Here is a 14,042-nt window from a genome sequence, read left to right on the forward strand (position 1 = left end):
CTGAGACAGGCAAAGAAAGTCAAGGGACCAGGGGTCTGCAGCCCCCAACACTAGATGGCAACCAACAGATTAAGGAATTAAAAAATGTGGTTCGTATGCACAGTAGAATTTTTATTCAGCCACAAAGAAAAGTAAAATTCATGACATTTGCAGGAAAACTTGTGGAGGTAGAAACTATATGAACCAAAGTAACCTCAAATCAGAAATACAATTATGTATGCATTCTCTCATATGCAGAACTTAGATTTAGCTTTGTTATGTATGAATCTATGTGTGGACAGGGTGTGAATGCTGTCAATGAGCTAGAAAGAGGTCAACAAGAAGGGAAAAGAGGTTTTCTGGAGAGCCAAGGAGGGGAATAGAATACATGTGAGAATGAAAACAGAAGGGAGTTACTATGGGGATGAGTAGGAGGGGGTGGAGATTTGGGAGGAGCGGGAAAGGAGGTCAATAATAACAAAGTATAAAGGAAAATGCTCCAATTAAACAGGTTACTTTGTATGGTACTTTTTTAAATAATAAAAATGTTAAGTGCTCAATTTATTATTCAAAAACCAATTACATAATCTTCCTCCCTCCCTTCCTACTTCCCTTACTCTTTTCCTCTCTCCTTCCATCAATAGTTAAGAAGCACTTACTGTAAGACAATAAAAAATGATAAAATGAAAAGTCAAGGACCCTGTCCTATGCATGCAGAATGGGAGACTGCTGAACAATTGCTCAATGCTTGAGAGTTCTAGCTGGGGGCTAGAAGACTTGAGGGTGCAAAAAAACTGGGCAACAAAGGCCTCAGAAGTATATGCTTGTCCTCCGCTATGAGGATATGGAAAGTTCAGGATCTCTAAGAAGGGAGAAGCAAGAGGAAGACTAGAGAAAAACAACTCTACCTGTAAACAGAGGAAGGCTAAGCAGCAGCCAAGAAAGGTCCATCTGTCTCTGCCTTGCCCATCTCTGTCTTTCCATGTCTATGCCTCTCAACAGACTTGAGTCAAGGATCCATCTGAAAAGTACAATTAGGTGTAATTTCTATGTCACTATGATGACTTAACACTAAGGAGCAGGTGCCTCTGAGCAGGTTTTATAAAAGCATCTCTGAGATGGTTGTTACTAAACAGTATGTGAACCAAAGGATGGATTTAGGACTTCTAGAGCTGAGCCAGAAGGATGCACCTAAATTTCCAGTGTAATAAAGTGATACTGCAAAATCATGATGCCTTATAAGGAAGGCATCACCACCATACTGCTGGGTCATCACTCTTAACATGACACCTTGTTGATTAAACTTCCTAATTTGTGGTGTCGGCATCCCTTCCTTAAAAGATTCTAGCTGAAAGGTCCTATAAGAAAGGATCAGCTGGAGAGGTTCTCTCTGGGGGCGGGAATCCTTTAAACTGAGCACTTACTCATTCAAAGGACAAGAAGGGAAAGGTTAAGAAACTGACAGCCTGTACATGGGAATACCTTGGAGCTCGTCTGTATTGCTCAGAACAGACCAGCAAGAGTGGCTCTGAAATCTCTAACTACTGAAGCTGATTCAACTTCACCTAATGATAAGGAAGCCACTCACAACATTACAATGCTTTGTCTACCAATAAAAAAGTTTTTTTTTCCAGAGAAGTGATAAGGTGGATCCTTTTCCTCTACTTGAAATTTATTTTATATAACCCTAGGCAATGAATTTTATGAGGTTATGAGTGATTTTTTTCTAGTTGAGTAGTCAAATTGCAGCATACAATGAGGAAAGAGAACAGTTGGTACCCTTTGAATATTAGTTTAGCCTTCTCACATCTGCCAACAACACTTGAAAGCATTTTCCATGAAGAACCAAAGCTGAGTTAATTCTTGTAGTAAGACCACTGTGCACGCAGCTGAATACATTGAGATTGAAGTTAATGAACCTTGGGGTCCCTACAGTATGTCCCCATGAGTCTACTGAATTCTACTGAACGACAAGGTAGAATCTTCATCTAAATGCAAACATTTCTTAGAATTAAATATGTCTAAGTAACAGTAATCACTTTGGAGCATACATTTATGTTTATGTATATAATTTAAACAGGAAAACTCCTGAGCCATGAATCTTTTGAGTCAAATATAGATTAAACTAAGAACTCAGTAAATTGTGCATTGACAAAGGCAGAATACTTTGTGACTGGAAAGGTGTAATTATATATTATTACTTGGATCTCACTATAGCAAGTGGAAACTTATGTGAAAGCTTTATCTCAAAAACTTATTTTGCGGGGCTGGAGAGATGACTTAGTGCTGCCTTGAGATTTCTGTCCTGCCTGGTCCTGCAGCTGTTCAGTCCCAAAGAAACACACAGAGGTCTGCATTAATTATAAACTCATTGACATATTAGCTCAGGCTTCTTATTAACTCTTAAATCTTAAATTAGTCCATAATTCTTGTCTGTGTTAGCCATGTGGCTTGGTACCTTTTGTCACTGAGGTGGTATCATCTTGCTTCCTCTGTGTCTGGCTTCCTCTGTGCCAACTGCAGACTGAAACTTTCTTCTTCCCAGAATTCTCCTGTTCTGGTTGCCCCACCTATTCTTCCTGCCTGATTATTGGCCAATCAGCATTTTATTAAAACAAGGGTACAAGACCATTGTCTCACAGCAACTCAGTGATTAAGAGCATTCATTACTCTCGTAGAGGTCAGGAATTCAATCCCAGAATCCACCTCAGTGCTGACAATCACCTGTGACCCCCAGCTTATGGAAATCTGACACTCTTCTGGTTGCTCTAGACATATACATACACACACTTACTTAAGTAAAATTAAAATACATACTTAAAATTCATTATCTGATTACATCATTTTGGAGAGTCTTTAGTGCACGAGGCTATTGAGGCAGTGTAGAAATAAAGAAGTGTGGGCTAGAGAGATAGCTCAGAAGTTAAGAGTGCTGGCTGCTCTTCCAGAGGTCCTGAGTTCAATTCCTGGCAACCACATGGTGGCTCACAACCATCTGGTGCCCTCCTCTGGCCTGCAGGCATACATGTAGGCAGAACACAATCTAAAAAAAAAAAAAAGAAAAAAAAAGAAGTATTGCTTGCCTAAATTTGGTTTGAGATAGTTGAATGCATGTGTATCTGAGGCTTTGTGTAAGCCTTCTTCAGTTACAGTGGATGAAAATATAGGCACAACACAATCATCCCTGTTTAGTAAGTATATATGAATTTAATAAGAGTTATCCTGTTAAAATGGCTTCAGGTTGATGTGTTGTCTTCTTTGGGTACACAGCTGACAATTTCTTGACTTTGGAAGTTTGCTCCTATTGAAAGAAAGTGCCCAAATGAAAGAAGAGAGGGTGAGAGAGATGTGGGGGCAGCACAGTGATTTTCTTTAAAGGCCGTTTAATGGCCGAAGCTTTGTGATCATCATCTCTGTGGCAGCCTCCCCAGTTCAGCCTCTGGTTTTCCTCTGCTGGGTTTGCAAAGGAGAAGGTGCATTTCATATGTCCTCTTGGGTCTGAATGTGGCGGCTGACTCTTCATGCCATTTACAGCCAGTCCTACCATACGCTTCTACCCTCTCAAGCTCTCATCTGTCCTCCATACGAAAGGTGCTGGGCTGGACTCTACCTGACTGTCATGAGAAGCTCTATACTTTCCTCTATTGCTGTGCACTTTTTAATTTCTCAGAGCACAAGCAGTCATTGAAAAGTTGGAAGTAACTCAAGAAAATTAATTATAACTTAGGGAGAAATGAATTCTAAAATTGCATCTTCAATATGTCTGTTTCCTGGTCCAATGGAAGAGGGTAAAAAAGAAACAGACAAGTTAAGTCCTTGGCAGGTTCTTATTTAAGTGTACATTTTCTGTGCCTTGCTCTTCTTTCCCGCCCCTCATCTCCAATGTTCACTGACATCCTTTTTAGTAAAACTCTATTGTCCTCCCCTACTGGGACTTGTCTTGCTCTAGTTTCCGTGTATTTCTTCTAAATGTGTAATCAGTAAAATGAAATACTCTCCAGCCATGTATTTGAACTCTCTAAGATGCTCAGTTTGAGCAACATGCTATGACCATAGCCGAGGGTAGCAGAGATGGAGTGGGCTTTGGCATTTCAAATGATGAGTGTCCTAGTGTTTCCAGGAGAGTTGGGTCTTTTCATCCTTCCTGTGGGAAATCAATACTAATGGACAAAGTGTGTGTGTGTGTGTGTGTGTGTGTGTGTGTGTGTGTGTTGTGGTGTGTATGTTGTGGTGTGTGTATGGATGTATAGTTGTATGTACATTCACACACTTTCAGGAGGATGGACATAAATCTCACAGCCGACAAGGCTGAACTCATAACATGCTTGTTATATGTTATATAAGAAGCTGAGATACACTTTTTATCAATAAGCACAGCCATGTTAGTTCTCTCTAGATTACTTCAGCAGATACCCTGGATTTCCAATGTAAATGTTAATAAAAAGACTCCATACCGGATTCTCTTGATGATCCTTGGCCTTTGCAACTAAAGGGCATTTTTAAAAAGTCATTTTAGTTCTCCATGCATGTATTGCACACCGGTTGCTTTCATTCCTACAGAAAGCCTAGAAAAGTAGATGCAATTCTATTTGCATGATAGATCATGGAAGAGTGTTATGTAGCTTAAACCATTCAGACAAGGTCACATGACTTAAAATCTGACTGCATGATTTCAAAGTCCGTGCTATTTTTTTTTTAAGTAACATTGTATTTCATAAGAAATTCAATATCATGAGACCAGGTCAGGACTGCTTCAATTTACACAAGTGTGCAAATAGTTTACAGCAATAAAAAATAAATGCTTAGATTAAACCCCCACCAATTCTTTTTTTGTTTGTTTGTTTCTGGTTTTGTTTTTCAAGCAAAGGAAGGGTTACTCAGATTTGAATATCTTCATAATTAAACAGAACAGGATTTGGGGATATGTTAGGCAAACGCGAAGTTCCAATACTGTAGTAGAAAATGGTTACAGAGGAAAAAAAGACTCTTGCTATGTAGCTCAAGCTGACTTTAAATTGACTTTGGCTCTCTTAGTGCTGACCTGTGTTATTATAGACGCATGCTACCACGCCTGGGAGATTTTCCTTTCTAATGCATGGACATAGAGCTCCAATTGCCCGTCAACACAGATATGCCTGTGCTCCACATATTTCATTATGCTTTACCATTCAATAAATAGAAACAAAAATTCCCTTGGGGATTCTTCTTTGATTCCTGGGTTATATAGAACTATCCAAGTATTTGAATATTCCCCCACCATTTTTCTGTTAATAATTTCTAACTTGATTTCATTATAGCTGTAGAAAATTATCCACACAGTTTACTTTCTTTTGTATTTGCTGAAGTCTTTTTCTGTGAAGCAGGATGTAAGATGTGTTGGTGTGTGTACCAAGGCCATTAAAAGCACTGTGCTTTTTTCTGTTCTTAGGTGATGCTGCACAGATAGGAGTTTGCGCCTGATGGTTGGTGATATCATCGATTCTCAGTGATCTGTCTATGTATTTGTTCTATCATTGGTTAATAAAAAGTTTTGAAGCTGTCGGTCATTGCATATTTACCTACTCCTTCTCTGCTTCTCCTTGTTTTATATTACATGCTCTAAGTTCTGATGTTTTATGCACATATATTTGTTTTCTGGTTACGTTGACCATATAACATCATATAACATATAACATCCCTACCATATCTGGCATTTTATTTTTGTTCTGATGTTTATTTTAGCTGACATTAATTTAGCTACCTTTGCTCTTTCCCCCAACAGTTTTTATGATGATATATCTATCTTTCTTCCATCCTTTAATCTTAAGATATCTGAGTCTTATAATTGAAGTTATTTTCTTAAAGACAACATATAGTTGAATGACATTAAAAAAACTATTTTGATACACAGAGAATTGCTGTGTATCGGGTAGAAAAAAAGAAAAAACTATTTTGCCAACTTTTTTCAAATACAAATTACTCTTATTTTTATTTTATGCAAGTATATGTTTATTCTCTAGTTCCAAGCATTGACACCAAGGTCTTGTGCATACTTTGCCTTCCCTTAACCACTGAGATAAACCTTCAACCTAATGTTACTCATTATTGTCCTGGTAGAGTTTGAACATGCTATTTTATTTTAGTTTGCGATATATTATTTTGGTGTTTCTTCCTCTTTTTGTTTTCTTTTGTATAACTCGTGAGCATTTTCACAATCCATTTTGATTTTTCTCCAAGGCTTTTTCAGTTAAACCCTTTTGCAGAGAACTGAGTGGTTGGGTTGGGTATTACACTGTCGATGTTCACACCCCCTGTGGTGCCATCCTTGCGTTGTCTTATTAGCGAAAGTGCAATTTAGGAACTTTACCATTTCCCTTTTCCCTCCCCCTTTTTTAATTGTCCTAAGTGTATTCCATGCATGTATACTAGAATAACATCCGATGTTATGATATTCTCTCTCCCTGTGAAGAGTTCTTAGAAAATGCAGGAATGGAAGAAAAATCCGTTATACTCACACCTATGATTTTGCTCACTTATTTTTTTTTTTTCTGTTTTAGTTTGGTGTGCCAATGTTCCTTCTTTTGTTGTTTTATTTCCGTTTAAAATTTTCTTCAAACATTTATCAAGGTGGATCCCACAATATCATCTTTCAGGCTACGTTACCTGTGAACATCTTGATTTCCCCTTCACTTTTGAAATATATTCTAGTAGGACATAGGACTCTGGGATGACCACTCTTTTCTTTCAGTACCTGAGAAACGTACTGTTGTTCTCTCTGGCTTCTCCTCTGACTTCTGCGGTCATTTGAGTTATTTTCTGTTACAATGAAACAAACATTATTTCCTGTCCCAAGGATTCCCCATTCCTTGTTTTCAGAAGTCAGAGGCTGATATGTCCTGTCCTGTATTTCTTTAGTTTTTTCCTAGGGATTTTTCTCGGCTTCTAGATGCTTTAAGGCTGTGTGTTCTGTCTGACTTGGACAGTCTTCAGTCATTAGAGCCAAACCATTTCCCAGCACTTGCTTTGGTAACCTTCTGGAGACAGGGATGCTAGATCTCTTGTCACAGTTCCACAGGTCTCCCAGGCTCCATTTGCTTATTATTTCACTCTAGTGACTCTCCATTATTTAGATCGCACTATCTGCACTGTCTCTAATTCCAGGGCTCTGTTTATTTCCTCAGTCATCCCTAGTATGCTATCAAGCTCAGCCATTGAATTTTTTGTTGTTTACTATTATACTTTTTCAATTCTAGCATTATCTTCCCATTTCTCCTTATGTTTTCTATTTCCTTGCTGGATTTTTTTTTCCTTTATTTTCCTTCCTGCCTTCCTCTTGCTCATTCCCCTCCCCCTTTGATATTAGGTGTAGAATTTTCTTGTACTGCCCAGATTGACCACAAATTTCTGGGGCTTGAAGGATCCCCCTTCCCAGCGTCCTAAATACTCTGCAAGCCTTTAAACTGCCCCCCCCCAGTTTGTGTTTTTCATTTGTTTCGAGTATATTTGTAATTGTTAAAGAATTTTTTGACGACTACTTTTAAATCTGTGAGATGATCCTGCCATCGATCTTGCCTCCTATTGATTGTACATCACTCAATCGAGGTTGACTTGTTTTTTGACAAGGAACTTTAAAACTGGAATCTTTGCATATTATTCTGTGAGAATGTGGATAGTATTTAAGGTTTTGGTCTCACTGGGCTCTCTCTACCTCACTCCAGCAAGGTAAAGGAAAGTGCAAGTAGCAATGAACACACCCAGATTCTTCATTCAGCACCAAGGGGTGGAGGTTCGTGACTGTCACTACTGATGCCACTTGGATAGAATCATTTTGTTCCTGTTCCCTGACATATTTATGATACCAACTCCACGGGCAGAGGATGACATACAGATGCCGTATGGATGTACAAATGGGAGGGACTTCCCATGTGTCTGCCCCTGCTGCTTTAAGGGGCAGGACACTTTCTGTTCCTCACTCAACCTTCACTGACACTACCCAGGTTGTGGGCCTTTGAGCTCACACAGGCAGCAAAGGTGAAGTTCTAGCATCCCTGCTTGACCTCTGCTCATCCAGGTCAAGGGAAACTTTTGAAAACGAATTGATCCATTGGAGTTTTGTTGGAGTAGACTGGTTAGTTCTGCAATGTTACCATGTTGCTATAGAATGAGACTTTGTTGGTGTCTTCTTCCTGCCTTCACTATACTTCTAGGCCATTATCTTCTCTGACATCACCTCTGTGGTTTGTGATATATAAAGAAATTCTACAAATAAACAATTAGGGCTGGTTTCCAGTATCCTTTACTGGTGTTTCTTTATCTACTTAACAGTTTTTTTTTATATTTGTTTAATAGTTAATGTCCAGAATTTGGTGTCATGTTTTGCTGGAGGGCTAGGAAAAGGCCCTTCTACTTCACCTTCCCTGACACATTTCTTCATTTAATTTTAACCACAATGAAGAGAAAACTAGTTTAATGATAGTTTTTAGATGATAATATACTGTATCATCTTACAGTTAATTTTTATTGATCATATTCAGAGGTTTTCACACGTCCAGTCATATTGAGCTTCATTCTTCTTTACACATGCGCAATATCTCACTAAGCAAAATGTCATTACTTCTTTATCCAGGCTCTTACTAATAAACTTAGCTTTCACAATGATGTTGCAATGAATAACATTGCATATATTATTTCACTGCAGTTATTTCAGTAAAAAGTTACCAAATATTAAACTCAACTACTGTGTTTCATAATAGGTAAATCAGAAGTACAAGGTGCTCCTTTTGGGTCCACTAAATTTTCTTTCTTTATAAAAACAAACTGTAAGTCCCATGGCTTACTGGCCACTATTTCTCTCTCACAGTGTCAACGAATGTCCTGATGTCATCTGCAGGTCTTTGGCTGAGCAAGGAATTCTTTAATTCTCTTCCAGTTCAGGGTCCCTGAGTTGGTGAGGCTTGTGGACAAGTTGGTGCCTACCGGTCTTAGAGTCTTCCAGTCTTTTTGCACATTAATTAATATCTGTATTTGATGATTTGTGTATATGTGAGGAGTTTCAGAGAAGTTTACAGGAGCATGTGTTCTTAAAACAACAACAACAAAAAAAAAAACTTTTCCTAGAGGAAAAAGATACACAGATCAGTGAAAATAGACAACAAACACAGTTTTCATGACTTACTGTAAATATTTTCAGAATTAATTTCTTTTTGTTCTTCAACAGAAATCACAAAATCAAGCAAGACTTGTAAGCACATCCTTTAGCATCATCTTAAGAAGGGACAGTAGTTTGTACGCATCTTAATGAAGATCCACAAATAACGATGACATTTCTTTGTTGATTATACTTCCGTGATGGGACCATTATGACCATCAGGCCCTATGGATGAAAATTGCAGAAATTTCTCCTCTATTGAACATGGGACTAAATTTTGCAAGTTTGCAATTCCAAGCCTAATTTTGCCATATAATAAACATACCCTCAGAGATTCACAGAGAGGACTGTAGGCTATTAAGAAACCAAATTATAACTGCACAATTACTTATCTGCCTATTTAGTTGGCCTTAAACTCCTGGGGTGAGGAGGGAAAGGAAGACTATATCTCCTCTGTTTCTGTGCCTCAGTATGTAACAGAGATCCGGTACATACCATGTCTTCAATACGCCCGAATGAGAGTGGGTGTGAAGATTCTTACTGCTCTGTGGAGATCCCTTTACATGAATGTAGATCCATTACCACAACACCTTTCTAATTTCCCAAGAAAACAATTCTGTCAGAGAACTGCATTTGTTCTACTTGGTGGGTCTCTTAGGAAGGGGCACCAGAGAAAGAGCCAGGGGTTCTTAAATGCCACATCTTTGATACGAGGACACCGTCCAAGCCCAATGTCGTCTATTATCAGTCTGAGATATGGGGAAGTTGGCATTGTATGCTAAACTACGTTTTCCAGATCTGTAGAAACAACTGGCTCTATTTTGTCTATGCCTTAGTCTTATTTCTCAGTTGTTTGGAGTGGGGTAGCGAGAACTGTAAGGCCAACCTCAGAATTAGAGATGAAGGAACGGAGGCCCACAGAATTGAAGCTAACTAGCAGAATCCAATGATTAGTTTTTGAGTACGTGTGATATAAGGAACACGCACGTAAAACACAGCTCAGAGATTTCTGAAGCAGTTAGCGGTCAGCCTGAAGCCCCACAGCAAACTACTGCCAGAGCGGAAGCTGGGAGGGGATCTCTCTTGCTATGCTTACAGACTTTCATCTAGTCTCGTTTCCTGTTTCCTTACTCCACTCCTTTCCATCCTCTTTGATGATATAATTAAGAGCAAGATTTTCCTAATCACAGGCTTTAATCATCTGACCTACCCTTATGCTCCTGCACCGGGAGGAGCCCTTTAGTCCTTTCTAAACGTCAGTTTATAAAGCGACTCTTGGCAACCAGACCCAGTAGAGAGAGGTGAGACATCCAAGTCCTGTTTACAGGCTTTACAAGTCTTTTCAGTGGAAATGTCCTCTTCGTGGCTGATTACAATCTACCAGATGACTGGAACCAGCTTCTGAAAGAGCAACACGAAGTTCCAAGTTAGAGAAAAGCTACCCTCCAGGAGGTCTTCCTGGGGTCATCTCGCCCCCTCTTGGTAAAAAGCAGTGAATACTGACTAAACATCTGTTAGAGTGTAAATCTCAGGGAGCATCCAGCGTCGAGAAATAGACCGCTTATCCCAGCACCATGTGGAGAGTGTTTAGCAATGAAAGAATACTGAGTGACAGGATTCGGGGTACCATCTCTGGTGACGCTGGCCTCTAAGGACATCAAGGGATGAGTCTGGCTGCTCTGTGCATCCACTGCGGTGATGAGAGTAGAGACAAATGTGAACCATACTCTCTCCGATGAGAGCTGAAGGGAAGCCTGAAACTCCCACTTAAGCTTGTACCCCCCATTTCCAGCCTCGTACCTGACAGCCATGGTCTGTAATTCAGACACATTCCATCCAAGCTTTTTCTGCCTCCCTCCCCAACACAGCCTATGGCATTCCTCACCTTTTACTTAAATGGCTGGTTAAGTATTTTGAGACGTTAAGTTTATTTTTATTCCCACTTGGTGCTTATCCTTACGCGACAGGGGATGCCAGGCATAGCCCTCAACTACATTTAGTTGTCCAAAGCCTGGATCCCAGAAAGAGAACCGAGTTTTCTGGCAAAGCAACTGGAAAGATAGAAGGAAGAGAAAAGGCTTTCCTGAGAGAGGTTTTCTTGTATCTGGAAAGGAGGACAAGAAAGAAGCCGCAGATCTTGGGATGCTGCGATTTGAGGCCTGCCTCAAAGAACACCATAAGTTCCTAAAGTTGAGTGACTGAAGATGTGGGAAGCTTTCCAGCCAGCATGGTTCCAGATCCGAATATGGCTTTGGTTTTAAGTACTGAACAGAGGAAAAGAGCCAGTCATGGTGAAGCACACCTTTAATTTCAATACTTGAGAGGCAGAGACAGGAGGATCTCCATGAGTTCAAGGGCAGCCTGGTCTACATAATGAGTTCTAGGCAGGTCAGGGCTAAACAGAGAGACCCTGTCTCAAAAAGCAAAACAAGGACTGGAAAAGACCTGAAAAGAGGGATCATATGTTTAAATCAGGGTCATGCCTTTTATGACATGCATTCTGCAATATTTGGCTCTACTAGGTGGTAGTTGATTAGAGAGCCTACAGGACACCTGTGGGTACCAGGGCAGGAGGAGCGGAGACTCTGTGGTACATTTGCCTTTTCTCCTTGCCATAGATGCTTCCTTGGCAGTCATCTTTTACTCCTGTGGAGGCTGCTTGTGCCACCTGACCCCACAGGAGCCTCGGCTTGCATTTCCCCTGTCGGGGATGTGGTTACTAGCATCTCAGTCTCTTCACTTTGGGAGACACTGCGTAGCCTCTGAGACCTTCACTGCGTCCAGTCACAGTGCTGGTAGACATCGACGTGGGCATGGTGCGCCCTTTCTGATGACAACCTACTGGAAACACCATGGTTACGGACAAGGCGATGTATTGCCTGCACAGCTACATTGTAGTTTCAGTTTTACAGCACTGTGTTTTTACCAAGTTCACCGTAATCTTGTTCTTCTTAGATGGTCATTTGCTAAGTGGAAATCTATCGATATGTAATTCTTCTGAGACAAGTAATGTTTGAGAAGTGATTGTTTTGGGGGTGGTTGCAGGGAGGAAGGTCATTTCTAGGTCAAGATATAGTCACATTTAGGATGGAGCACCTGAGCCCCAGGTTCTGAAAGGCCTTTCAGAAACAAGTTCAATTCAGCAATTGGAACTAGTTCTTTGAAAGCATGTCTTTTTAAAGAAATTGTTATTTCTTTATGGATTGAACTGAACTGCTCTTCCTAGAACACACAGTAAGCTTGGCAAACTGTTTCCATAGAGCCTTCCTCTTTCTCAGGCCCATAGCCACAGTCGTCACAGGCTCCATATAATTTAATTTAAATGGTCTCTAGGTAGAACTCTCATGAAACGCATATAAAGCTAAAGTCAGCCTTGCCTTCCCAGTGAATAGGTGTTCTTTGTCACACTCAAGAACCAAACTAACTTTTGACTGGATAAAAAACTCAGATATCAGAACACAGGGCACCATGAAGCAAGGACACAGTTGGAGACAAAGCTCTCTCATGGAGTTAGCCTTGAGACCAATGAACCGGGAGGCCAGTCAGGGTTTTATTGCTTCTGTCCAAAGAACAATGCTGAATTTTCAGAACAAAGGCCAACTTACAAGGTTCTCCTGAAAAGATTATGAGTTCAGGCAGGACAAAATGAGATTAAGCTTCTTAAAATAAAACATAATGTTTTTAAAATAAAAAGTTCTTATAAGAACAAACATCATAAAAGACACCACTGTGACAAATTCAAATGGAAATAAATGACTTCTAGTGCCTTCTTCAAGGAACCCATGAGGAAAAACAAAAAACAAAAAGCAACAATCTCACAAATAAATGTTATATAAATCAACCGCTTATACATACCTGTACGATGCACTAGGGTCTTTTATCTGACAAGTTACATGTGTACCATATTGGGGAAAAGTAACTATTATTTTGAGAACAGTCATAAATCCGGACTCTTCCTTCCGTTTTCTGACACTTATATCAGAGCACACAAGAGACAATTTAGAAAATATCCTTCTAGTTCAGAGAAACCAGAAGCCATCTCTTGAATCCACCCACAGTGGTTTGTTTATTAATATGGTTGGGGACACAATTTATGATCCTTTATGATCAAATAAAGCATCCTTCCAAACATCACACAAGACTGGAACACAACTCTACATTTGTAAACGCACAAACAGCTCAGCCATATATTAAGTCTGTGACTTTAAGAAAGTTCCTTCCGTTTTCCTTGTCTTCAGAAGGTGGATTAGAACTGTTAAGAGGCGTAAACTTGGAAAAGTGTGTCAGAAGGGTTGGTACCTAGAGCTAAATAAATGTCAGCAAATATTTGTGTGCACATTTGACCTCTTTGACTGGGGAGACTTGCGAATAGAGAAAAGAAAATTTTGTTGGGAATGGTACGTCACTCCTGCAAAACCCGAGCTCTGGAGACTAAGGCAGAAAGGTTCTCAGGAGCTTGAATCTAGCCTAGCCTGCAGTGAGAGATGCTGTCAAGAAAGAAAAGGGAAGAAGGGGAGGAAGAGAGGTAGGAAGAGAAGAGAAACAAATGACTCAGAATCGGAATTTGGCCTTTACCCTGCCCCCCCCATGTTTAGTTGGTTTTCTTTTTTTTGTTTGTTTTTTAGAATTACAGTATAATTTGTAACTTCATGGGCTTCTGCTCTCCCCAACTTGTGTTCAAGCAGAAACTCACAAATGACAGCCATGCCCACACAGCTCAGCACACCGCTCTATGGGGAGCAGTCCGCATTCCCAGGCCTGCCAGCTGCGGCTCCCTGGCGGGAGCGCGGGGTTTTCGTCTGGGAGAGGCGGTGGCATCACGCCGCCTCGCGTCCGCGCCCGCCTCCGCTCCTGCGCTCTCCTGCCGGGCGGCCCAACGCCTCGTCCCGCCGCCCGCCCTTCCGAGCGTGCGAGCCTGGCGCAGGAGGCGGGCTCT

At 40.5% G+C, this 14,042-nt stretch overlaps 1 long non-coding RNA gene across 2 annotated transcripts; it reads right to left on the bottom strand.

The window, feature by feature from the left end:
• Window positions 1-8,344: 8,344 nt before the first annotated feature.
• On the bottom strand, window positions 8,345-14,009 carry LOC126508325 (uncharacterized). Of its 2 annotated transcripts, none has more exons than XR_007593775.1 (3): window positions 13,800-14,009; window positions 10,317-10,507; window positions 8,345-9,071 (listed from the first exon to the last, which is right to left on the bottom strand). It is a non-coding gene; the product is annotated as an uncharacterized lncRNA (long non-coding RNA). The 2 variants fall into 2 exon arrangements; XR_007593776.1 differs by lacking the exon at window positions 8,345-9,071 and adding an exon at window positions 9,230-9,331.
• Between the last annotated feature and the right edge of the window lie 33 nt (window positions 14,010-14,042).

This window comes from Alexandromys fortis, unplaced genomic scaffold, assembly GCF_014885135.2.
Source record: "Alexandromys fortis isolate MF-2015 unplaced genomic scaffold, M_Fortis_MF-2015_v1.1 scaffold_61, whole genome shotgun sequence".
Taxonomy (NCBI): Eukaryota; Metazoa; Chordata; class Mammalia; order Rodentia; family Cricetidae; genus Alexandromys; species Alexandromys fortis.